Below are 24,434 nucleotides of genomic sequence, written 5' to 3'. Positions count from 1 at the left end.
AATTTCTTTTTTTCTCATGGTATAATACAATACTTTTTCAACAATAATTAATAACTCTTCTCAAAGGTGTGATGGCAGAAAACCAATAGAGATGCTCGAAACCACTACCCATTTTACTTACCAACTGAGCCACCACTAAGTTGGTTAAGCACTGTGAGTTGAGTGCCAGGAGGAAATCCAAGCTCAACGGTAGTCCCTATAAAATGAGATAGAAAATCCCACAAATAGTATTTATACAAAAGTTGATAATTTGTTTCGAAACCTCTCTCTCTATCCGGAAAAAGAAAAAAAAATTCTCTTTGAGAGGAAAAGTTAGATTGAAATACTATCATGCATGCGAAAACCCTAGCTAAAATGTTTATCACTCATTAGCTCAAAAACCAGGGGAAGAAGCTTCAAAATTTCTTCGTTTCTTGATTTTAGATCGAGGTAATAGGTAGAGGTCATCTTTCTGATCAACAAAAGTCTTCTTATTAAATCAGTAATAATTAATCATCACTCATGTGAAACATGAATATATATAATTTCCTTTTGAGGAATTATATGGGGCTAATGCATGTGACAAGGAAAAAAATTTCGATCTCTGTGGAAAAAAATTGCTTTTGTATTGTGGTGTTTTTGAAAAAATAGGCACAAAAATAATTCCGATCATAGAGAATTTAGACCCCCGGAAATTGTAAAGAAAACTATGTGCCTTTGGGTAAAAAATTGCTAAATTGAGTGTAGGAAAAAGGATTTTCTCTTCTGGGAGAGAGAAAGGTGTATATAATTGTAAAGAAAGCTCTGTGCATTTTCTCCTCCCTTTGAGGAAAAATGGAAAAAAATTGCTTGTGTGTAGGAATTGCTCTAAGTCTCTAACTTGACATAAGAGAATAGACTTCTTTAGTTCTTTTCATTTTTTTTTTCTCACTTGCTTGGGTTAGTCATATTAATCTCTAACTAGGGTTTAGACCATTGAGAAAATCTATCCACTGGAGCTTCTTCAAAGCCATATATACCGTGCATCCTCGTATAACATGAACCAACTTGTCTTAACTTGTAGCGTTGAAACAAGTGTTGAGATACTGTTATATTAGACATCATTCTCTTTATTTTGAGCTGTTGGCGGAGTCAAAAGACCAACCCCACAAGACAAGTTGCTCAAGCGTCTCGTCTCAACAAACCAAAATCTTGGTTGCGTTGCGTGTGTTCAGTCTCGTGTCCAGTGGGAAATTGTTGACATTGGTGCCTTCTTCACCTCTTGCCAAGACATGCTGGCCACGCGGCCTTTGTAAGCACTTAACGACAAGGCCAAAAGAGTTTTTTTGATAAATTTATTTTGTAATTCCAATAATCATTTTGAATTTGGATGCTTAAAAATTGATGGAACTAATTCTTTAATTTTTTTTTTGGGTTTAAAACCCATTATGAGAATTGATTTTCTTGGGGTAGAAAATTTAATTTCGAAAAATCATCATTTTTGACAAAAACTCGTTCTCTAAATACTAATAGTGATTCTCTGGTGCAGAATTTTAACCAAACATAGCTAACATAGACTTAGTTTAATTTTTTCTTCATGCACCACTGTTAGAGAATAAAAAGAAAAATTATTCAAAGACTTTGTCTAACAAATTAAGCTTTTAGGTTAAATGGTTCTTTGGTATAGTATTAGAGGCAATATATATTTGATCAAATGGTCTAATGTTTAATCCTTGTTGCCTCCATTATAATTAATTAAATTTAAGAACAATGTATGATTGAGGCTGTATTTATCCACTTTTGAAGCGTGGTGAGCTTTTACATGAGGGGACATTTTATAGAATAACAAAAAAAATGTATTAAGAGACCTCAACTAACAACTTATATTTTTAGGTTGAATAGTTCCTTGAGAACCACAAAGTACAAGGCTTATTGGAACTTTTGTGGCTAGTGTACATTATATTCTTTTTATTCTATTACAAAACTTATAAATGACTGACACTTATTAGAGAATAAAACTTATTCAACAACTTCACTTTACAACTTAAGCTTTTAGGTTGAATGGTTGTTTGAGATAGTATCAAAGCCACTTTGACCAAATGGTCTAGTGTTTGATTCTTCTCATCCCATTATAATTAATTAAGTTTCAGCACAAGGTTTGAGTGGGCCTGTGCTGTCCATGCTTCAAGCCCAATGGGCTTTTGTGTGAGGGGGCATGTCAGAGAATAAAATCTATTCAAGGACTTCATTTAATTTCTTAAACTTCTAGGTTGAATGGTTTTTTGAGAACACTTCATACTAATTAATCTGGAGAACCATTCAATGAAATATTTTGTTTGAGTTTAGTTTTGTGTAGCATTAAAAACAATCCAATACTAGCTTGATGGTTTTATTTCTGGGCGTATTTTAAGAAAAGTTGAATACTGAATGCAAAGGAAATTAAAACACAATGAAATCGTTTCATTTGATCTGCCAGATGGGCTTTAAGATTTAGCTTGAAATGAATTCAAAGTTTCGATCCATTCCATATTTACATTTGAAATTGTTTAATAATCCTGGCTGCCAGCTACGGGGTCTTAATGATCCTGGGCTTCTTTGCTAACATAAATGTGGTAGTGGTATTACATGGATTCTAGCTGATACTTGAGAGCTTTGTGAAACAATGAAAGCATATACTTTTCATATCATCCCCCTTCCACCTAAAAAGGTAAATAAAAAAAATGACTTGTTCTTAGGATATAACAAAATATTTCATTATTTACCATTGTCATTGTTATTTAATTTAACCAAGTGCAGCTCTCTATAATCAACCTCTCATTTGATTAGTCACTCGATTCTTTTGATAGTTTATTAAACTATTTCTGATATCAAATAAGTAAATTTTATCAAATGTCCAGAAAGTTGTTAAGAATTTTAAACTAAACAGAGCGTAAGACACTACATAAGATAGCAAAGAAACTGTATTGCCCAGCATAGGTTATTAAGAATTTAGGCTGGCGCTGTGCTTGACCCAGCTATCAGTCTTGAACTACAAGGCCTGCCTAGCTAGCCATAACTTTGGGTTAGATTTGGAAGTTTTCATCACTGGCATATCCAAAAGTTTTCATGATGGTATTTTTCTTCACCACCCAACTGAACTCCTCAAAAAGAAGGCCCAACACATGGCCCACATTAAGTAGGTACGTAAGATAAGGTGGTGGCCCACGTAATCTACAATTAAATCCAAATCAAATCTCCCAATTAAGAAGGCCCAACACTTACCATGCGAGAGAGAGAGAGATCCTACTAACAAGGGTGTTGCACTTGTTAATGGTATCGACGCAGGCACCTAGACAGACTTCTTTAATTTGAAAGCCCGTTCCCTTTCATGGTGTTGATGATAGCTTCCACATCAACCTTTGCCAATCTTACCAGCTTGCCCCCATGGTGACTGTGAAGTTGAATGCAAGCAACTGTCTAGTGTCTACCATAGAAAGAGTGGAGTGCATCATATCTATCCCTTATTAATTGAGAGCGCTCAGCTAGCTAGCTTGTAGCTACATCAATCCTAAAGCCAAAACCTCTAGCTAGTGACTATATGATGGAATCAATGGAAACTTGATCAGGATAGTCTGTGGAAGAGTTTAAGCCTCTTCTTCTTGGCCTCCTCTTATAGCTTAATTCGACTTTAGACATGGTTTGATCTGCAACTTGGGTCACTTGACTACCTATTAATCGAGTTAGGCTTATCTAGGCTTTTTTCCACTAGCTTGGCCTCCGACGTATAAACCATGCATGACCCGAACATGTAAGTTGGCCAAGTTATTAATTAAAGGTAGCCTTCTCCTTGGAGGACAACTTCTAGGCCGTACGTTCAGTTTGAAATCAGAATTGGAATGACCTATTCCCTTCACTTGTTTGGTTCAGTTTGAAATCAGAATCAGAATGGATGGAATGGATTTTCATTCCTAGGGGAGGGGGAGGAAATGGCCATTTCCTCATATGGGGAATGTCATTCCACTAGGAATGAAAATAGGGTTTCAATTCCACCCAACCAAACAGTTACAATCGGATTCCGATTCTAAACCCCTATTCCTGCAACCAAACAGATCCTAAAATTGAAAGGAATTTTGTGGAGATGACCTATAGAAACAATACATACCAAGTATCTAAAAGAGTTTAAGACTAATTGGACTGAGAGTACCCTATGGGCTATGGAAAGACAATAGCCAAACCACCGAATCATCTAGAGGGAACTTGAAGCTGGTCATGAGGTTATCCTCGTAAATGCAGAGCTTACTTACACTTTGAGAGTCTAAGTATGTGTTTGGTAGAGCTTTTGTTTACTAACTAAACATTTGTACTTGATTTGTCTTCAGGTACAATAAACGCCACATCAACAGAACAATGAATAAATGCTTAACTGTTGGGGGAAATGTTAAAATGAATATTCCCCCAATGATACACGTGCATATAAATCAAGGCAAGCTTTTGTGAGTATCTATGCGTACAGATCACCATGATGATTAAATGTTGATTTGGTGATGACATTACAATGTTTTGATAAGCATCTATCTCGAAACAACCAAGGAACAAAACACACACTACTCTAATTGAGCATGTCACATATATCTCATGGATTATGAGCATGTCTCAAGGAGCATTGATTGGTTCTTTTCTTACTTGAGCCAAATGTAAGGCAACCCTATGATAAGAGGAAGGACCTTGAGCCCAGACCTTGGTTTCCTGAAAGCTTAACCTCTACAACGTCAACTTCATCTACCTTGAGCTTGTTGACTTAGGCTGTGTTTGGTGCATCTTTTCGAGCAGTTTTTTGGCTGTTTACAAGTCGGGAAGACCGATTTTCGATCCATTTCTGTTTGGCACGCGGAAGATCTAGCCGCCAAAAGACAAAACGCCAAAATTTTGGGCTGATTTTGGAAAGCTCCAAATGAAGCTTCTTGCGTCTTTTTTATTTTATTCTCATGCAGAAAGACACACGAAAAGACGTGCATCTGCCAAACGTGTTTTGGGCTGTTTAGATCTTCATGCAAAAGCTCAATGTGTCTTTTGACTGTTAGAACTACTAGAAGATCTTCCCAAAAAGATGCGTCAAACGGGCTCTTAAACAAGCGCTTGTCATCTCGATAGTTGAACCAAGTTAGTAGTCACCTCATTCTCCGAAGTGAGTTCAAGAGATGCAGCCTTAATCTGCATCCCAATAAGGAGTGGACACATGGCTGAGTTGAGGAGTAGACGTGTGATCGATGGGCTTCAACCCAGGAAACTACATGTGGTCAACTAACCAACCATATGGAAGTGATATGTGTAGACGAGGAAACACATGACTTGAGTCGACGTAACGGCTTGGGCTCTCTACCCCTTAGCTCTGGAACATATGGATCCTTTTGGATCAAATGGTCTATTCCATGATGTCCAAATAATAAAAATTAAAAAAAGATAAAATGCAAAAAAATACTGAGAATAAATTAAGAAATTTTGTAGAAAACTTAGGGCACATTTTTAGTATTATATATTCATCATATTAGAAAAGAATGATAAATTATAAATATATTAATTAATGATGGAATTGGAAATACAATTTAAAACCAACAAAAAATGAAACCACTATCCTATTCTCTCTCGTTAAGTTCCATTTAACTCTCATTATCTCATTAAATCCTATATTTAAGGTATGTTTGCTTCTCATCATTAAATTATATTAATTAATTTTTCAGCCTTAGTTCTAATAATACAAAAATTAATATTTTGAAAAGTTACTTGAAAATAAAACCATTTTAATTTCTTCTCTCATAGTGGTGGATAAACAATTCAACCATTTGGATCAAATGGGACAATCAATGATATTATAATTAAATAAAAATTTTAAAAATAAATAAAATATAAAAATCTAGAAAATAAAAAGAATTGGACATATCTCTAATATTATACATTCATCATACTCATTGAAAATAACTATGATATATAAGAAGTACTTTTATTAATGAGGGAATAGGGAATATATAATCCCAATACTAGAGTTCATTTTTGACACAAACTTTAATATCAATTTTGATTGTAAACATACCTTGAAATTTGTGTTTGATGTCATTTTCAATGCATAAATGCATTTTTATGGAACACTTGCAAAACTGAACCAAAGTAGATATATGATGTAGAATGCAGTGAAGGAGCATTCCCACTATTCCCAAACAGAGCCTCACAAACACAGCTATCGTCAAACAAACAAAACCAAGTCAAAACTGAAACAATAATAAACCAGAACTTACGGTCAGCCCATTTGCACTCCCATGCATTTACAGCAATGTAAATTTCATTTTGCTACAACCAAACAAGCCCAAGACAACCTTCCTCCTAGTTTCATCTTCTCTGATATTGAATGAATTGAAACCACATATCATTCAATTTTCCAAGCTTACAGTTGGGGAAGATGGGGTCACTGTAACTTTGGAGGAGAAGCTCTGAGGCGCGTCTAAAGACACTATCTTTAGAAAGTTATTTGCCCCCACTCAGTTTTACTAATTTTGCTGTTGAGTTACAGGCAAATACGTTCTCAGGATACAACAGAGCCTTGGGCGAGAATCTGCAACCAGCAAAGTTGAAGAGTCTCCAAAGAAACCTTCTGTGAGACTGTAGCAGACCGGACAGAGAGAGAGAGAGATAATGAATTTCGAAATTGTGTGTTTTGGAGTCTGATTCATGCTCCTTAAATAATTTGTGAAGAGGTATAAGGAAAAGGTAGGTGCTGGTTTAGAGAAGGCACCTTGAACAGTCACAATTTCAACGATTGTGACTGTTTAAAAAGTTGTTAACAGTTGGTGACTGTTAACTTTGAATTGTGCATCTCGATCACACCCGATCGAATCGTGACCATTGATCTCATCAACGGTGATCAACGGTGATCAACGCACCAAAATCAGAGCCACCCATCTCGAGCCACGCGAAGTGCAAGCAAAGTGCACCTCATTGCGCCACACACACGCGTGCGCACGCGTTGCGCGGTATCGAATCCCCATACTCTCCTCTACTAATTCCAAGGAGTGTAAATCAGCTCCTATTGAAATACTGAAAACAAACATTGTAATTATCCAATGTGGGACAAGTTCAAAATTGGGTTTTTTTTTTTTATAAGAGAAAAACTGATTTTCCAACCAAGTGTGTTGGTGCAATTTCTCATGTAATTGACCAATCAAACCCATTGGATTTAATCTCTTATGAGATTAAAATCCAACAATCCCCCACATTGATTGATCAATTACATAGTTCTCTCTCAATCAAAATTACTATGACACAGTTATGCATACAAAAGGTGTTTATCAACTTAAACCTCTTGTTAGTATAGTTATCTCAGAGCTTTGTCAAAGTTATTGGTGGTAAGACCTTAAACCAACTACTCTCAAGACAGACCGGATACACCTATACACATAAAAATGTTCAGTCTCTGCAAGAGTTTCAAATTTTTCTTAGCACTGTTATGGCCATGTGCTTCTTTCCTGGTTTCATGAACAATCCTGAGAGCAAACCCAAACCCTCATGAGAAGCGGCACCACTTCTATGTTCACATAGGTGAAGTTCCATTATGTGCTCCGTTATTTGACACATTTCAGAACTTCATTAAGAGTTTATCTCAACCTCTCATCATAATGGACAACCTCTCAATGTCAATGCTAACAGTCACATTGTTGTAACTTGTTGTTACCCATTAAATCCAATACTGATGGCTTTTCAGTTCAGGTTGGGTTACCATTACAGGTGACTAAGTAAATGATTTTAATCCCATCTCTTTGATTGTCATTCTTACCAATTCTCTGGATAAACCCTTGGCAAGAGGATCAGTCAAGTTTTTACTTGACCTCACATAGGTTATAGTGATGACTCCATCTTGAATCGGTTGCCTAACAAATTCATGCCTCAGACTTATATGTCTGGACTTACCATTGTAAGTACCACTATAGGCCCTTGACAGAGTTGCCTCACTATCACAGTAAATGGAAATTGGAGGCACAGGACTAGGCCAAAGTTTTATATCCAATAATAAATTCCTAATCCATTCAGTTTCTTTTCTAGCAGCCGCTAAGGATATGAATCCGGATTCCATGGTCGAGTGAGATATACAAGTTTGTCTCTTGGATGTCCAAGAGATCGCACCCCCACCAAGGACAAAAATCCATCCAGATGGGGACTTGTTATCTCCATTACCGGTAATCCAACTTGCATCAGTGTACCCTTCTAGTACAACTGGATAATCACAATAAAACAAGCCAAGTTCCAAGGTTCTCTTGAGATACCCAAGAACTTTCGCAATTGCCTTCCAGTGCTCTGCACCGGGATTACTTGTAAACCAACTGAGTTTATTTACTGCAAATGCAATATCAGGTCTGGTACAAAGCATAGCATACATCAAGCTCCCTACTGCACTAGCATACTCAAGTCGTGCAATTGCTCTACCAGTGTTTTCTACTAGCTTTATACTAGAATCATATGGCGTGCTATATTCTTTAAAACCTAAATGCTTAAATTTCTTAAGTATTTTCTCAATATAATGTGATTGGCTTAGTGCATAGCCCCTACTATGCGTTTTAACTTTTATTCTCAAGATGGTATCTACTTCTCATAAATCTTTCATATTGAAAATAGAGGATAAGTAGTTTTTAGTTTCATTTATGCCAACCATATTTGTACCCACAATAAGCATATCAACCACATAAAGATACAATTACTCCATAATTTTCGGTGAACTTTGAGTAGATGCATCTATCAGCACTATTATATTTAAAACCAAAAGCTAGAATGCAAGAATCAAATTTCTCATGCCACTGTTTAGGTGCTTGTTTTAATCCATATATTGATTTAACCAGTTTATAAACTTTTTTCTTATTTCTAGGAAGAACAAATCCTTTTAGTTGTTCCATGTAAACCTCTTCATTTAAATCACCATTTAAGAAAACAGTTTTAACATTCATTTGGTGAACAAATAAGTGATAAATGGATGCTAATGCTATAAGTGTTCTAATAGAAGTTGTTCTAGCCACTGGTGCATAGGTGTCAAAGTAATCAATCCCTTCATTTTGACTAAATCCTTTGGCTACCAATCTAGTCTTAAAAGTTTGCACAGTTCCATCAGTATTGTATTTTCATCTAAACACTCATTTACATTTTATTGGTTTTGATCCTGGAGGCAGATCTACTAGTACCATGTGTTATTTGACATTATTGATTCCATTTCATCATTTATAGTTTTTTTTTTCCAAAAGGTAGCATCTCTAGAGGTCATGGCCTCACTATAGGTTTTTGGATCATTTTCAATGTTTAGGACAATGGGTATTTTATTTAAAATCTTCTCTTTATCAGCCTCAACCAAAAATACAATTGATTGAGTAGAAATAAAATCTGAACCTAAGTGTTTCTCTGTTCTTTGTCTTTGACTTCTTCTAAGTCCTATTGTAGGTGTTATAGTTGTATCATTTCTTCTTTCAGTCTTATTATTATCAACATGTATTGAGATCTGAGTTTCTTTGTCATTTTCTATGGATTCATTTTCTGCAGGTTCAGAACAATTTATTTTCAAAGAATTCAACATCTCTAGTTTCAATTATTATGTTGGACTCTATGTCTAGAAGCTTATAGGCATTGCTATGTTCTGCATATCCAACAAACATAATTTTCTTAGCTTTGAGTCCTAATTTGGTTTTTTTAGGATCTGGAAATCTACAATATGCTAAGCACCCCCACACTTTTAGATATGCTAAATTAGGTTTTCTTCATGTCCATAATTCATATGGGCATTTGTTATTAACTCTAGAAACAATTCTGTTATGTAAATGGCAGGCTGTTAGGAGTGCTTCCCCCCACAAGTTTTAGGGTGCATTAGCTTTTAACAACATGAAGTTTATCATTTTTATAAGTGTTCTATTTTCCTTAAAGTATTCAGCACCCCTATCACTTCTACGGATTTTATTTTTTTTTTCTAGTTGATTTTCAACTTCAGTCTTATATAGTTTAAACATGTCAAATGCTTCATCCTTAGTTCTCATAAGATAGACATAGGTGTACATAAAAAAGTCATCTATAAATGTTATGAAGTATCTCTTGCCTCCTCTAGTTAATACACCATTGAGTTCACAGATGTCAGAATGGATTAGTTCTAGAAGTTGAGAATTTCTCTCAACACAAGGGAAATGTTTCTTAGCCATTTTAGATTTTACACATATTTCACATTTTTAGTTGATTCATTACTGTAAGCAATTATACATAGTTTGCTCATGTTCTTTATGGATTTAAAATTCAAGTGTGCTATTCTATCATGCCATAAAGAGAAAGAATCAACAATATAAGCATTAACTTTTCCTTCATTAATACTTAATTTGAACATACCATTACAATTATATCCCTTTCCAACAAACATCCCATTCTTGGATATGATTAGTTTGTCGGATTCAAAGACAACTTTGAATCCCCTCTTACAAACAAGATTTACTGAGACCAAGATCTTTCTAATGTCAGGAACATGGTGAACATTTAGGAGAGTCAGTGTCTTTCCAGAGGTGAAGTTCAACTCTACGCTGCCTCTTCCAACAACTTTGGCACATGTTTCGTTTCCCATCTGTACCTCCTGACCATCAGTCACTTCTTCATATGTCTTGAATAAGGACTTGTCCTTACAAACATGGACTGTGGCGTTTGAATCAAACCACCATCCAGAAGATGATTCTGCCATGTTAACTTCAGTAATCATGGCCATGAGATTGTCTTCTACCATGTTTGCAGACTTGGTTCCGCCTTTCCGATGTCAGTAGACTCGGGCATAATGCCCTTCTTTCCACAAACATAGCAGGATCCTTTCTTATTGTTGCTCTTTTTGAAGTTCTCATCCTATTCTTTAGTTGTAATGCAGGGTTAGTCTTCTTCGATCCGTTTTTCACAAAATTTACCTTAGAGTTCAGCATACCGGTCAGGGTCTTATCCCAACTGTCTCTAATTCGAGACTCTTCTTCAATATGAAGGTGTTGCTGAATTTGCTCCAAGGTAGGTTCTTCAGCCTTGTGCAGAAGCTTCTTCCTATAATCCTTCCAAGAGGGTGGAAGTTTGGCAATGATTGCTCCCACTCAGAAAGATTCAGGAATGATGATGTTAAGGGATCGAATTTTATTGACTATCACCTGTAGTTAATGAACTTACTCCAGTATAGGTTTATGGTCGTTCATGGTGAAGTCAAAGTATTCTGCAATAAGATACTTATTCGTATCTGCTTCTTGCACATTGTATTTAAATTCCAGGGCCTTCTAGATTTCTTTTGGAGATGTAAGTTCCTTGTAGAAGTTGTAGAGCTGGTCTGATAAGGCATTCAGTATGTGTCCTTGGCACAGAAGTGAGCCATCTTCCCGTTTTGCTCTTTCCTTCTTTAGTTTCTCAGAGTCTTTGTTAGTGGGTTTAGGAAGTGATTGCAGATTCGGATTCAACAAATAGTATAGTTTCAGTATGGTCAGAAAGAAGATCATTTTGTCTTGCCATCGGCTGAAATTTGCTCCATCGAACTGGTCTAGTCGAACAAGATCTTGGTTCATCATCTTGATCGAAGTCATGCTTGCTTCTACCTCCATTGCATAATAACGTTCTAAAATTGTTGGGAAAGATGAAGTCACTGGAGAAGCTCTGAGGCGCGTCTGAAGACACTATCTTTAGTACGTTATTTGTCCCCACTCAGTTTTACTGAGTTTGCCGTTGGGTTACAGGAAAATTCGTTCCCAAGATACAATAGAGCCTTGGGCGAGAATCTGCAACCAGTTGGTGACTGTTAACTTTGAATTGTGCCTCTTGATCACACCCGATCGAATCGCGACCGTTGATCTCATCAATGGTTATCAACGATCATCAACGCACCAAAATCAAAGCTGCTCATCGCGAGCCACGCGAAGTGCGAGCAAAGTGCGCCTCTAAAGCGCCTCATTGCGCCACACACATGCGTGCGCGCATGTTGCGCAATATCGAATCCCCATACTCCTCTCTACTAATTCTAAGGAGTATAAATAAGCTCCTATTGAAATACTAAAAACAAACAATGTAATTATCCAATGTGGGACAAGTTCAAAATTGGATTTTTTTTTTTTGTAAGAGAAAAATTGATTTTCCAACCAAGTGTACATGTGCAATTTCTCATGTAATTGACCAAATAAACCCATTAAATTTAATCTCTTTTATGAGATTAAAATCCAACACTTACTCCCAATCAAGCAAAACCAAGGCAGGTCTTAAATTGCATATATAATCCAGGCACTACTTTCGGGTTTGAGTTAATTATGAGAAGTTCAGCATTGCGTTACCCAGGTCTCCAAATTCAAGCTGGGTTTATAATCCATATATATATGTATATATATATATATATATTACAATTAAAACTTCCGAACCGGACGGAATGCAATGCCCAATCAAGGGTGCCCCTTCAAAATCTCAGACAATTAATTTCAATGTACGTATTAGTATATTTTGAACCAGAGATGGTGGTAAGCGAGAGAAAGAGATAGATTGAAAAAATGGGAATTTTCCTTTTTAAATTGGGATTTTTTTCCATCTGGCCGGCGTCATGATTCGATGAACCCTGTCAATCGAAGTATGGAGTTTCGAACTTGTTTCAAATCACGACCCTTGAGGGTCCTGCCTTTGCCGGTGCAAACAGAGAAGGCCATCTTCCCTTCAAGTCTCCGAGCTACCAACAAGTGGGGCGGCACCATCTCGCCATTGCCGTCTTCATCGGAATCTTGAAAATGTAACCAAGAACGACCGGTGGCCGTAGTCTCCGGTATAGTGACCGGAACGGAGCTGCTCGTTTTCATCACCTTCTTCCTCCATGGTTGCCTGGAATGATCAGAACTGTCTTCGTAATCGTGGTCGATGGAGCTCTGAGCATCGTCTCCTCGGCGGTGGTGGTGGTGGTCGGACCAGAACACTTCGGACTCCTGGAATTCTTCTTCCATTTTCTTGTAGGCTTGTTAGGTTGGACGGAGGATAGGAAGTTGGAAGTCGGGGAGGAGGGGTTGGTGGGGTTTTTATAGTGGGGAGAGAGCAGCTTTTTCTGTTGATTGATTGAACGACTTGGGTTGTGTATCGTGGAATCTTAATATATCGTACTGAGTAATTTTCATTGTTTGTTGTCAGATGGCGTCACCATGAAAGGCGTTGAGTGCGGTTCTCGGCTCTTTCTTCTTCTCTCTCTCTCCATGAACATCTTCCTCCATTTCTTGAAACTCACGGCTTTCCATGAGATATAAATTACGGCAGATTGGTGGCCCCAGTTTGACATTTTCCTGGGATAGGACCCATGTGGGGATCTAGTGAGAGTCGGCAATTGTGGTATATTGGTCCTCGGATCAAATGCTTTGTTTGGACACTGTAAGTGCATGTCTGTAACATAATGGAGGGGAGTTCTGACGTTTGCTTTTTTACAGGGTTTGAAGTTTCATCTTCACTTTCGTTGCCAATTCTTTCAGTGAGAAAAAGATGAACAAAAAGCGAATAAAAAAGCAGAACAGAGACCCCTTTTATATTATTTGTTCTGTTGTTGCGGCCCGGGGCCCCGGTAACCTGACATCCGTTGACTACTTTTTAAGTCATTTCCACACTTTCAGTTGTTGCATTCTCCGATTTAAACATTTACAATCTAAATATGAAACCATAATTATTATTATTATTGTTGTCGTCATTATCGTTATTGTTTTTAATGAAAAATAGAAGGCAAAAGAATAGTTCACTCTGAACTCTGCATGAAATCTTAATCATCTTTCTACTGTATTTATCACATTCTGAAGCAACTATTTTATTTCCCCTTTTTTTTGGATCTTCTTTTGTTCCTCAATTTTCAAGTGAGTGATCAGTAAATTAATACAATGGGTTTTGTTGAAATCAAACCAAAGCTTCTTCACAAAAGGGGCCTTTACCCCCTTTCGCAAAGCTCTAGCCTAAGAGCAGCTACTTATGGGACAAAAAATGCCATAGTTTAATTGTAAGGTCCAGATCCAACCCACTCTTCACCCTAACAAGACCCTAAATGTCCGGAACAAAAATTGGATAATGGCCCTTTTGACTTCTTGGAAATTTTAACTCTACTGTGGTGCCTAAATATAGCAAGGAATAAAAGATCTGAATAAGGTTTCAATAATTTGGAATGTCTAACTAATTTGGTCGAATAAAACAGGGAGAATTTTCGGTTAGTACCTTATTTAGTATCACTTTGGTCCCCAGATTTTAAAATACGACAATTCAATATCTGAACTTTTAAATGTAACAATCCAGTACCTGACATTCAGCAACAGTTAACCTATCGTTAAGTGACATTTTAAAATGACACAAATGCCCTTCAAGTGTCATCTAATTTTCTTTATCAACTATCCAAATATTGACAAAAAATTAATAGCCCCAAATCCTTGCTTCTTCTATTCAAGAAAGTTGGGGTTACACTTGATTGGGCATTCTGATGACTCCAACTTTATTGAATAGAAGAAGCAAGGATTTGGGACTATTAATGTTTTTGTTAATGTTTGGATAATTGATAAAAAAAAATTAGATGGTACTCAAATGGCATTTGTGTCTTTTTAAAATGTCACTTAACGATTGATTAACAACTAGTTAACGGCAAGTATTGGATTATCACGTTTTAAAAGTTTGGATACTGAATTGTCACATCTTAAAGTTTGGAGATCAAAGTGACACTAGACCCAAAATATAGGGTACTAATCGGGAATTTTCCCAAAACATAATAAGTGTGCTATTTTTTTTCATTTTACTTCATGGTGCTACACAACAGGGATATTCGAATAACTCGTCCCTATACTTATAACCCCCCGACCCAGATGAAGGCGATCGAGAATCGATCCAAATTTTCACTAGAATCACCTAAAAGCCTTACCAACTGAGCTTAGCAGTAGCACCTTCATAACTTCATAATAGTGCTATTCATGTATGTAGGTTAAGCTACTCTCAAGTGTGCTCAATAATTTGCTCAAGTGTGCCATACAATGCAACTAATTTACCATAGAATTTTCTTAACAATTAATGGTCTCTTTTCTTTTGTCATGGGACATTAATTAATTAAATAAAGCAATAAATATATCATAATTAATCAACTATCTATTGTACTGGAAGTCTCATATAAAAACTACATTTTCAAATTAAATCATGCAAGTCATCATCGATCTTCTGTAACAAGAGTTCTCATGTGAAATGACACGGTTCTTTTCAGTCAGACGTATATGCCAAGTGGGTCAGATTAAGGTCTTAATGAAAGGAAAAACCCAAATTAAAGAATATATACTTTAAAGAAAATGCAATTTGGAGTATATAGTTAAAGATAACCTTACTGTCTTATCAAAGAAGTTTCAAATGTCCATTTAATTATGAAGATATAAACCCTAATCAAGGCACAGTGAAAGGAGAGCAATAAAGAAAAAAAAAAGTTTGAGTCCACCTCTTGATTTATCAAGGCACAGTGAAGGGGCAGCTCTTAATTGATTGATGCAGTTGAATCAAGAGTTTCCTCATCAATCAGTAAAAATAAGTAAGGAATTAAATGACCCCTTTATATTCATTTTCTTTCTATCACAAGTTGTCTCTAGAAATCCTACAAAAAAAAGTTTCTAAAAAAATTAATTCATACTTAGTAAACAAGCACATATATATATATATATATATATATATATATATATATATATATATATATATATATATATATATATATATATATATATATATATATATATATATATATAGAATTAATGACAACAAATTCCTTGATGAATAGCTTATTTCTGACTAATTAATACAAAAGGAATTGATTAAACTAAGTGCAAACCCTAGATCAATGTAGAGAATATAATTAAACTTGAGTTTTATCAAAATCGAAAGCTGTCTTACTTTTCCTTTAGATTTTCACAAGATGGTCTATTCCTCCATATGCCTAATCAAATTTGAAGTTTAGGTGCAGGAAGTTAACTCTTAATTGCAGGAAGTTAACTCTTAATCAAATTTCACAAGATGGTCTATCACTACATGTCTAACTATAAGCAGATCTCATCATCACAAGTAAAAAAATTCATCGATGGTCAAGTGAGCTTAATTAGGTGGGGCACATATTGGCTGTTTTGTGGCCAAATGGAATCCAAGGTGCATGGAAAAGGCTCTGCCTAACTAGTCCAGAGCAAAAGCTCCCCTCCTCCTAAGCCCTAACTCTTCTTTTACTCTCCGAACCTCCTCTTTCACGGTTGAACTGTAAATTAATCAGGCACCATTGACCCGCGGAACCGGGAAAGCATCAGCAAAGTTGAATTGCTTTTCCGGGAGGCCCGGAACTAGCCCTTCCAATCCTTAATAAGATAGGAGCAAGCGAGCTAAACGGACAAAACCTAAAAAGCCGAGACGTTGAATTGCTTACGAGAAGCAAGAAGAAATTAAAGCTGCCAAGCATGCATATCAAAGCTGTGTCTCCAGTACTATTTCTATCCTACAGGCTACATCTCATCATGCTCCGCGTCAACTGTGTCCTCTCTCATCAAATAAACCAAGGAGCCAACAAGCAACAATGCCCATTACATCAAGGTTGTTCTGGTTTTGTATTCCCGTAAATATTAAGGCCCCTTTTGGTGTGTCTTTTTCACTGTTTGTAAATTGGGTACATCACGCCGTGGTCTTTTATCGTTTAGTTTATAATAGATCTAGCTGCCAAAAGTTGGTACATAGAAAAAATGCGAGAAATTTATTGTAGGGTGATTTCGGGAAACTCAAATGGAGTTTTCTTGTCTTTTTGGCTTTATTTGTATGCACAAAAATGCACAGAAAGCCAAATTAACTTCGGACCGTTAAGATCTTCATACAAAAACTCAATACATCTTTTGACTGTCATGACTATCACTAGATCTGCCCAAAAAAAACTTGCCAAATGGCCCCTAACTATCTTAAGCAAAAAGCTTTCAAAACGAAATGAAATATGTCACATGCATGTAAGGCTCCATTTGGGATGGTTTTTGCCTTAAGGTTGATCAGGTTGAGCACCCATGCATGTTTCAGATGATTAATAAGCTACCTTGGAATAACTTCATATATTATATACAACAGTAGGGGTGTCCACGGTTTGGTTAACCAAACCATGGCACCTTTTTATAAATCGAACTGGTGGTACCGGTTAATCGGCCTGCTGGTTTCGGTTTTTGACCGGTTTGGTTCTTTGGTTTTTTGGTTTTTATATTTATAATATATATTATATAAATATAGGTATAATATTATATTATAAATAATAAATGATATATAATATATTATAAATATTTGAAAAATATATAATATATATAATATATTTATAAATAAATCATTATAATTATATATTTTATATATAATGAATATATATTTATATATAATACATAGAAAATATGTGACATATATTAAAAATATATATAAAATATACATAAAAATATATATACCGATCAGTTCAGTTAACCGTCAGTTTTTCTTTTTGTAAATTAACCAAAAATTGAAACCGAACCTATCAATTCTATTAACTGCATTTTACGAATCGATTTTCTCAATTCAGTTCAGTTTTTTCGATTTTTCATGAACATCCCTATACAGCAGCGTTTTTCACATTTGGAATGCCAATAAAGATTGGCGGCTAAATTTCTAGGTTTTCACCAAACACAGCTTAATTCTACAATTGGAATATCAGAAGCCGCGTCCTGAAAGAAGTCCATGTCAACCGGCCAATATAAGAAACTTGCATGCGTCCCCCCTTTTGAAGTGGTACTCTCTCTGCGTTGATTGTTGGGTCCTGGATCCACCACCAATCTGTGGTTTGATGAGTCCGCATGATTTCTCTATTGTATTTATCGCTTCTTTCCTTTTTTTTTTTCTATTTTTATTATATATACTTTACCTCTTTCCGGAAGGGGACTAGTTTCGAATAAAATGAGTGAGACAGTCTTAAGATATGTGCCTGCAGTGAGACATTATATTTTTACTTTTAACCTTTAATTTTTTAACTCAAGATAAAATTCCAAATAATTTTCTCGAGCAGAAATCTATACTACTATAAAAAGTACGAATAGGGTTTAAGATTTCTGGAATTTTTTAGACTTAAATACCCATTTTTGAAATAGGTCCCTATTTATTATGAGGACAGAAAAAGTAATGTAAATACTATTATTCATTGCATTCAATTCCCTCTCATAAAATTTCATTTAAGTATTAACTTCCATTCACCCTCATTTAACCATACATTTAAGGCATTTTTATTTCTTTTAATTACTAAGGGTTTGCTTGATTTGTAGGAATAGGGGTCTGGAATCAGAATTGGAATGGGCTATTCCGATTTCAACTGTTTGGTTGGGCGGAATCGGAATCCCATTCCCATTCCTGCTTGAATGCTGATGTAACCATTTTCGGCCACGTACGAATGTTTTGTGATGTAAAATCTTTTGGCTAAGTACCTCGTTATTTGACCCGGTGGTGACGTGCCTTAGTGATGAGCTACTTGGTGGTGAACTGCCTGGTGGCGAACTGCTTGTGGAGAACTGCCTAGGGGCGAACTGCCTGGTGGCGAATTGCCTGGTGGCGAGCTGCTCGATGGCGAACTGCCTGGCGGAGAGCTACCTGGTGGCGAACTCCCTACTAGGCAGCCGATGACTTAGAGAATGGTGGAGCTCCTTGGTGCAGCGCAATCCGGCTGCCCTCAGCATGAGGTGGTCTTCTTTCCTTTGTAGGCAGTGGGAGCTGAGGGACCTACGAGAACTCCATATTTTCCTCCTTTTTGTAGGTGGCGGGAGCTGAGGGACTTGTGAGAACTCCATCTTTTCCTCCTCTTTGTAGGCGGTGGGAGCTGAGGGACCTGCGAGAACTGAATTAGAGGTCCCGAGGGTATTTTCTCGGCGGGGGCTCTCCGACACTTAAGTTAGCACTCTGATTGTAGAGAGCTTTGAAGATAATATTGGAGAAACAAGAGAGCTAGAGAGTGGGGATTACTTCCCTTTTTTCATCCCCCTCCCCTTTGGGGGGTGAGGTCTTTATATACCGGAGTCCTCGTGGGTTAGGTGGGTGAAAAGCCTCCAAACGGTAAGACTCGTCACATCCCGTCAAAACCGGGGTACGATGGTGAACTCCTCGAGGTCGTTAGGCTGGCGCTTGTGTCAGGCGGCCAGGTCAGCGCCTGGGTCGGGTTGTCAGGGTGGCGCATGCGTCAGTCGGCGGGTTGGTGTCTGGGCCAGGTTGTTAGGTCGGCGCCTGTGTCAGTCGGCGGGTCAGTGTCTAGGCCAAGTCGTTAGGTCGGCGGGTCAGTGTCTAGGCCAGGTCGTCAGGTAGGAGATCTTCCTGCGATACACCAAACTACTCATGTACCGAACTTCTCTACAAGTGGCGATATGTCTGGTGGCAAATTGCTTGGGGGCGAACTCCCTATGGCGAGCTGCTTGTGGCGAGCTCTGCCGAACTGCTTGTGGCGAGCTTTGCCGAGCTGCCTGGCTCTTTGGCGAGCTCCCTGGTGAGCTACCGAGCTCGTGGGTTATGTATGCTGCCGAGTTTATCGGTGGGCGTCTTATGGGTGGCTTGGACGGATCATGTGCTAGGCTGATCCAGGTCGGCTAGGTTGCGCAGGTCGCGCACAGGTCGCGCCAGGCCGGCTAGACCGGTGCCCGGGTGGGTCACCAACTTCGTAAGTTGTTGGCTGGGTGTTTGCCTAGTTGTCATGAGGTGCCACGTGTCACAAATCCTCTAAAGGGCCAAATCTGCCCTCATCAATAGCCCCCCACACCCGAGCTGAGAGTAACTCAACGAAGGGAGTAGATTTCTTTTGGCCCGTAAGTCGACGAGCTAGTAAGTGCTGATCCAATTCCTAGTGTGGCCCGTAGGATATGGGAGTGACTCGTAGTCTACTCTTCTTTGACTTTTGCCCATGCCGGAGAGGCGACCGGGTCTTAAGCAGTAATGTGGCCCGTAGGCTTTGGGAGTTACTCGTAGTCTACTCTTTTTTGACTTTGCCCGTGCTGGAGAGGCGACCGGGTCTCAAGTAGTAATGTGGCCCGTAGGCTTTGGGAGTGACTCGTAGTCTAGACTTTTTTGACTTTTCCCGTGCCGGAGAGGCGACCGGGTCTCAAGTAGTAATGTGGCCCATAGGCTTGGCCTGTGAGGTGTCAAGCTTCATAATGCCAGTCACCCACTCCTACAAGAAGCTGCTAGGAGCTCGACCTTCAGGGGCAGCACTACTAACTTTAGGTTGCGAGCTCACACGGGAGCCTTGGAAGGCTCGACTGGTAAGGGCGCCTATGTAGTCTGTTGGTCGCCAACTCCTGCGGAAGCCACGAAGAGCTCATCTTTGTAGGGGGGACCTTGCAGAGAGGACTGATGTGGCATTATCTGAATCGAAAGTAAGGTTGGTAGAGCTACTTAGTCCGTTAGCTCCCTGCATAGTCTTTGAGTTCATAAAAAATGTAAACTATAAAGCGATAGCTTCAATTTCTAAAAAGCGAGGACTTAGCTTTGGTAAGATGAGAACTTAACTTTTGTAGGATGAGAACTTAGCTTTTGTAGGATGAGAATTAGCTTTTTGTAGCGTTATCCCACAGACGACGCCAATTGATGTAATTGTTTTCGGCCACGTACCAATGTTTTGTGATGTAAAATTTTTTGGCTAAGTACCTCGTTATTTGACCCGGTGGTGACGTGCCTTAGTGATGAGCTACTTGGTGGTGAACTGCCTGGTGGCGAATTGCTTGGTGGAGAACTGCCTAGGGGCGAACTGTCTGGTGGCGAACTACTTGGTGGCGAGCTCCCTGGTGGCGAACTGTTTGGTGGCGAGCTCCTTGGTGGCAAACTGCCTGGTGGCGAACTGCTCGGTGGCGAACTGCCTGGCGGAGAGCTACTTGGTGGCGAACTCCCTACTAGGCGGCCGATGACTTAGAGAATGGTGGAGCTCCCTGGTGCAGCGCAATCTGGCTGCCCTTAGCATGAGGTGGTATTCTTTCCTTTGTAGGCAATGGGAGCTGAGGGACCTGCGAGAACTCTATCTTTTCCTCCTCTTTGTAGGTGGCGGGAGCTGAGGGACCTGTGAGAATTCCATCTTTTCCTCCTCTTTGTAGGCGGTGGGAGCTGAGGGATCTGTGAGAACTGAATCAGAGTTCCCGGGGGTATTTTCCCGGCGGGGGCTCTCCTACGCTTAAGTTAGCACTCTGATTGTAGAGAGCTTTGAAGATAATATTGGAGAAACGAGAGAGCTAGAGAGCAGGGATTACTTCCCTTTTTACATCCCCCTCCCCTTTGGGGGGTGAGGTCTTTATATACCGGAGTCCTCGCGGGTTAGGTGGGTGAAAAACCTCCAAACGGTAAGACTTGTCACATCCCGTCAGAACCGGGGTACGGTGGTGAACTCCTCGAGGTCGTCAGGCTGGCGCTTGTGTCAGGCGGCCAGGTCGGCGCCTGGGCCGGGTTGTCAAGGCGGCGCCTGCGTCAGTCGGCGGGTCGGTGTCTGGGCCAGGTTGTTAGGTCAGCGCCTGTGCCAGTCGACGGGTCAGTGTCTAGGCCAGGTCATCAGGTCGACGCCTGTGTTAGTCGGCGGGTCAGTGTCTAGGCCAGGTCGTCAGGCAGGAGATCTTCCTGAGATATGCCAAACTACTCCTATACCGAACTTCTCTACAAGTGGTGAGCTGCCTATAGCGAGTTGTCTTGTGGCGAACTGCTTGGGGGCGAACTCCCTGTGGCGAGCTGCTTGTGGCGAGCTGCTTATGGCGAGCTGGCTGTGGCGAGCTCTGCCGAACTGCTTGTGGCGATCTCTGCCGAGCTGCCTGGCTCTTTGGCGAGCTCCCTGGTGAGCTACCGAGCTTGTGGGTCACCAACTTCGTAAGTTGTTGGCTGGGTGTTTGCCTAGTTGTCACGAGGTGCCACGTGTCACAATTCCACTGGAGGGCCAAATCTGCCCTCATCAAATGCCATTCTCCCATTTGAGGGAATCGCCATTCCATGCCCCTCCCTTGGGAATGGAATCCCATTCTTTCTGATTTTAATTCCCATTGACATTCTTGTCTGAACCAAATGGATTATGGGAATGGACCATTCCGATTCTGATTCCAATTACGAACCAAATAGACCCTAAATTTCCCTAGCTAAATCCATACATACATATTTCTAATAACATAAAAACTTGTACTTTTAAAATTGACTTGGAAAAGCAATATTTTTATGTGGTGTTAAGAAATTAAACAATTGTGGGTCAAATAGGCCAACCCATGTTGCCTTTTTGCCATAATTAAATAAAAAAAATTAAAACTTGATCAAATGCAAAAAATATAGAGATTAAAGAAAAATTTGGGGACATCTTTAATATCACATATTCGTCATATTAGACAAGAATAAGTATGATAGATAAGGAATAGTTTAATTAGTGATGGAAATGGAATATAAAATTTAAAACCCAATGGAAATAAAATTATTTTCCTATTCTCTATCTAAGGTATATATTTAAGATATATTTTTCTCATCATTAAATTCTATTAATTAAATCCAGAACATTGATTTTAATAATATAAAAATAAAAATTTTGAAAAATAATTTAAAAATAAAACCATTGTCTTCTCTCCCAATGGTGGGTAAGCAATTCAACCATTTGGGTCAAATGGGTTAACCAATAATGTCATAATCAAATAATAAAAATCAAAATAAATAATATATAAAAATACAAAAAAAATGAATTGAGCATATCTGTAATATTATATATTCATTATACTAAATAAAATAAAGTATTAAATGTAAGAATTATTTTTATTAACGATGAATAATAAATATTTAAAAAAGATAGAACACAAAAAACGAAAACTATACAATTTTGTCGAAAACATTGAGGGACATTTTTAATGTTATATATTAACCATATTAAATACAAAATTGTTAAACTAAAAATTATTTTTATTTATGACAAAAGTGGAATAAAAAATGAATAATAATAGTAGCAGTGGTAGTAGTAGTAATGGTGATTATAATAATTGTCATTGTAATTTAAAATTCCAACGTACTTTAAAGCACGCCCACATTTACTAGTGTTCTTTAAAATAGTGAATTTATCATTATTTTCGAACATAAATAAAATTAAAAAATATTATTTAATTTCCAATAACTTAGACACTTGTGACTAATCGTAGTGATTGGATCAACTTAAAACATGGTCCAATATTTCTTAAAACTGAACCAGGGCTGAATTGGAAGTGCTGTTAATTAAAGACTTTAATCATCTTTAACAATATTGTTAAAGCGTTGATGTTCTTCATAAATATTGCACCTCAATTAGATACTTAAGTTGATGACTAAGATGGCATAATGTGCACATATTTAATCATCATCTGAACTATGAAAAGTGTAATGTAATTTTTTTTTTTTCTAGTTGCCTTTAATCTTAGTAAATAATTAGCTCTACTGGCTCAAAAATTTCTGATAACAAGAAAGAAAATAGTCAAAGTGACATCATCATATATTTAGGTGGACAGTGATGACCGTCCTCCTTACGCTAAAGTTAATTAAAAGAAACTACTATGATCATATGATGAGAACCCAGCAGCTACCATGTTTATCGCTCATCATAAGTTCGATACTAGGGGAAACAACTTCAAAATTCCTTAGCTTTCCTTTCTGATTTAGAGGCAATAGGCGATAACGGGCAAGATAGATTATTCAACAAAGTCTTCTTATTATTAAATAATTAGTATTCAACAAAGTATATGGTATTTTTACAATCTTATATTTGTGTTCTTTTCAAATTTTTGCAATCGGAATCATAATAATCTATTTGGTAATGAGATTCCATTCACAAGAGCTATATAAGGGGGAGGGAGTGGCCATTCGCTCATACCAGGGAATAACATTCCACCAGAAACGAAAATAGGATTCCAATTTCATCCAAACAAATAGTTAAAATCGAAATAGTCCATTTTGATTCAAATTCCAGTGAACCAAACGGGCCTCTTTTGCAAACTTATATGAGCCAATTTTTTTTGACACAAATGCCACTGTCAGTGACAAGCACGTAAGTTTGTGTCTGTGCGTGTGTTACATTTTGAGATAAAAACACTGATAATATAATATTAACCGAAGAATTCCAAAAGACAGGAATACTTTGTTTAAAGATGAATGATTGACATGCATGGTAAGTGCGCACAAATTGCTTGATGGTGATGCCTTCATCTTTTTAAACGACAAAGGAATTTCTCTGTTAGTGGATTGGTATCGAATTTTAGGTGAATGATGGTTTGATGGAAAGACTTATAAGTTTGAGAAAACAAGAAACAAGGGATGTCAGTGGGTTGGTTTAAGTAGTACACCACACCGAGTAGAACTGTAAATGGGTCGGGTCTGCTTTTGAACAGGGTGGATGAATACTGAACCGATTATTAATTGGTTTTATAGACGGACCCGGAGCTGAATCCATTATCAATTAAGATAATCAGGTCTGATCTGGTTCCATCCGATTA

At 37.9% G+C, this 24,434-nt stretch overlaps 1 long non-coding RNA gene across 2 annotated transcripts; it reads left to right on the top strand.

Annotated features, from left to right (window-relative positions):
- Positions 1-12,399: 12,399 nt before the first annotated feature.
- On the top strand, positions 12,400-13,636 carry LOC148847848 (uncharacterized). 2 transcript variants are annotated; one of them, XR_016101466.1, is made up of 3 exons: positions 12,686-12,887; positions 13,111-13,305; positions 13,401-13,636. It is a non-coding gene; the product is annotated as an uncharacterized LOC148847848 (long non-coding RNA). The 2 variants fall into 2 exon arrangements; XR_016101465.1 differs by having other exon boundaries at positions 12,400-13,305.
- Positions 13,637-24,434: the final 10,798 nt, after the last annotated feature.

The sequence above is a fragment of the Nelumbo lutea genome, chromosome 6, assembly GCF_056320005.1.
Source record: "Nelumbo lutea isolate HS-2025 chromosome 6, American lotus-T2T, whole genome shotgun sequence".
NCBI lineage: Eukaryota > Viridiplantae > Streptophyta > Magnoliopsida > Proteales > Nelumbonaceae > Nelumbo > Nelumbo lutea.
The sequence above is the reverse complement of the archived record's forward strand: the minus strand, read 5'-3'. Positions and strand labels throughout refer to the sequence as shown.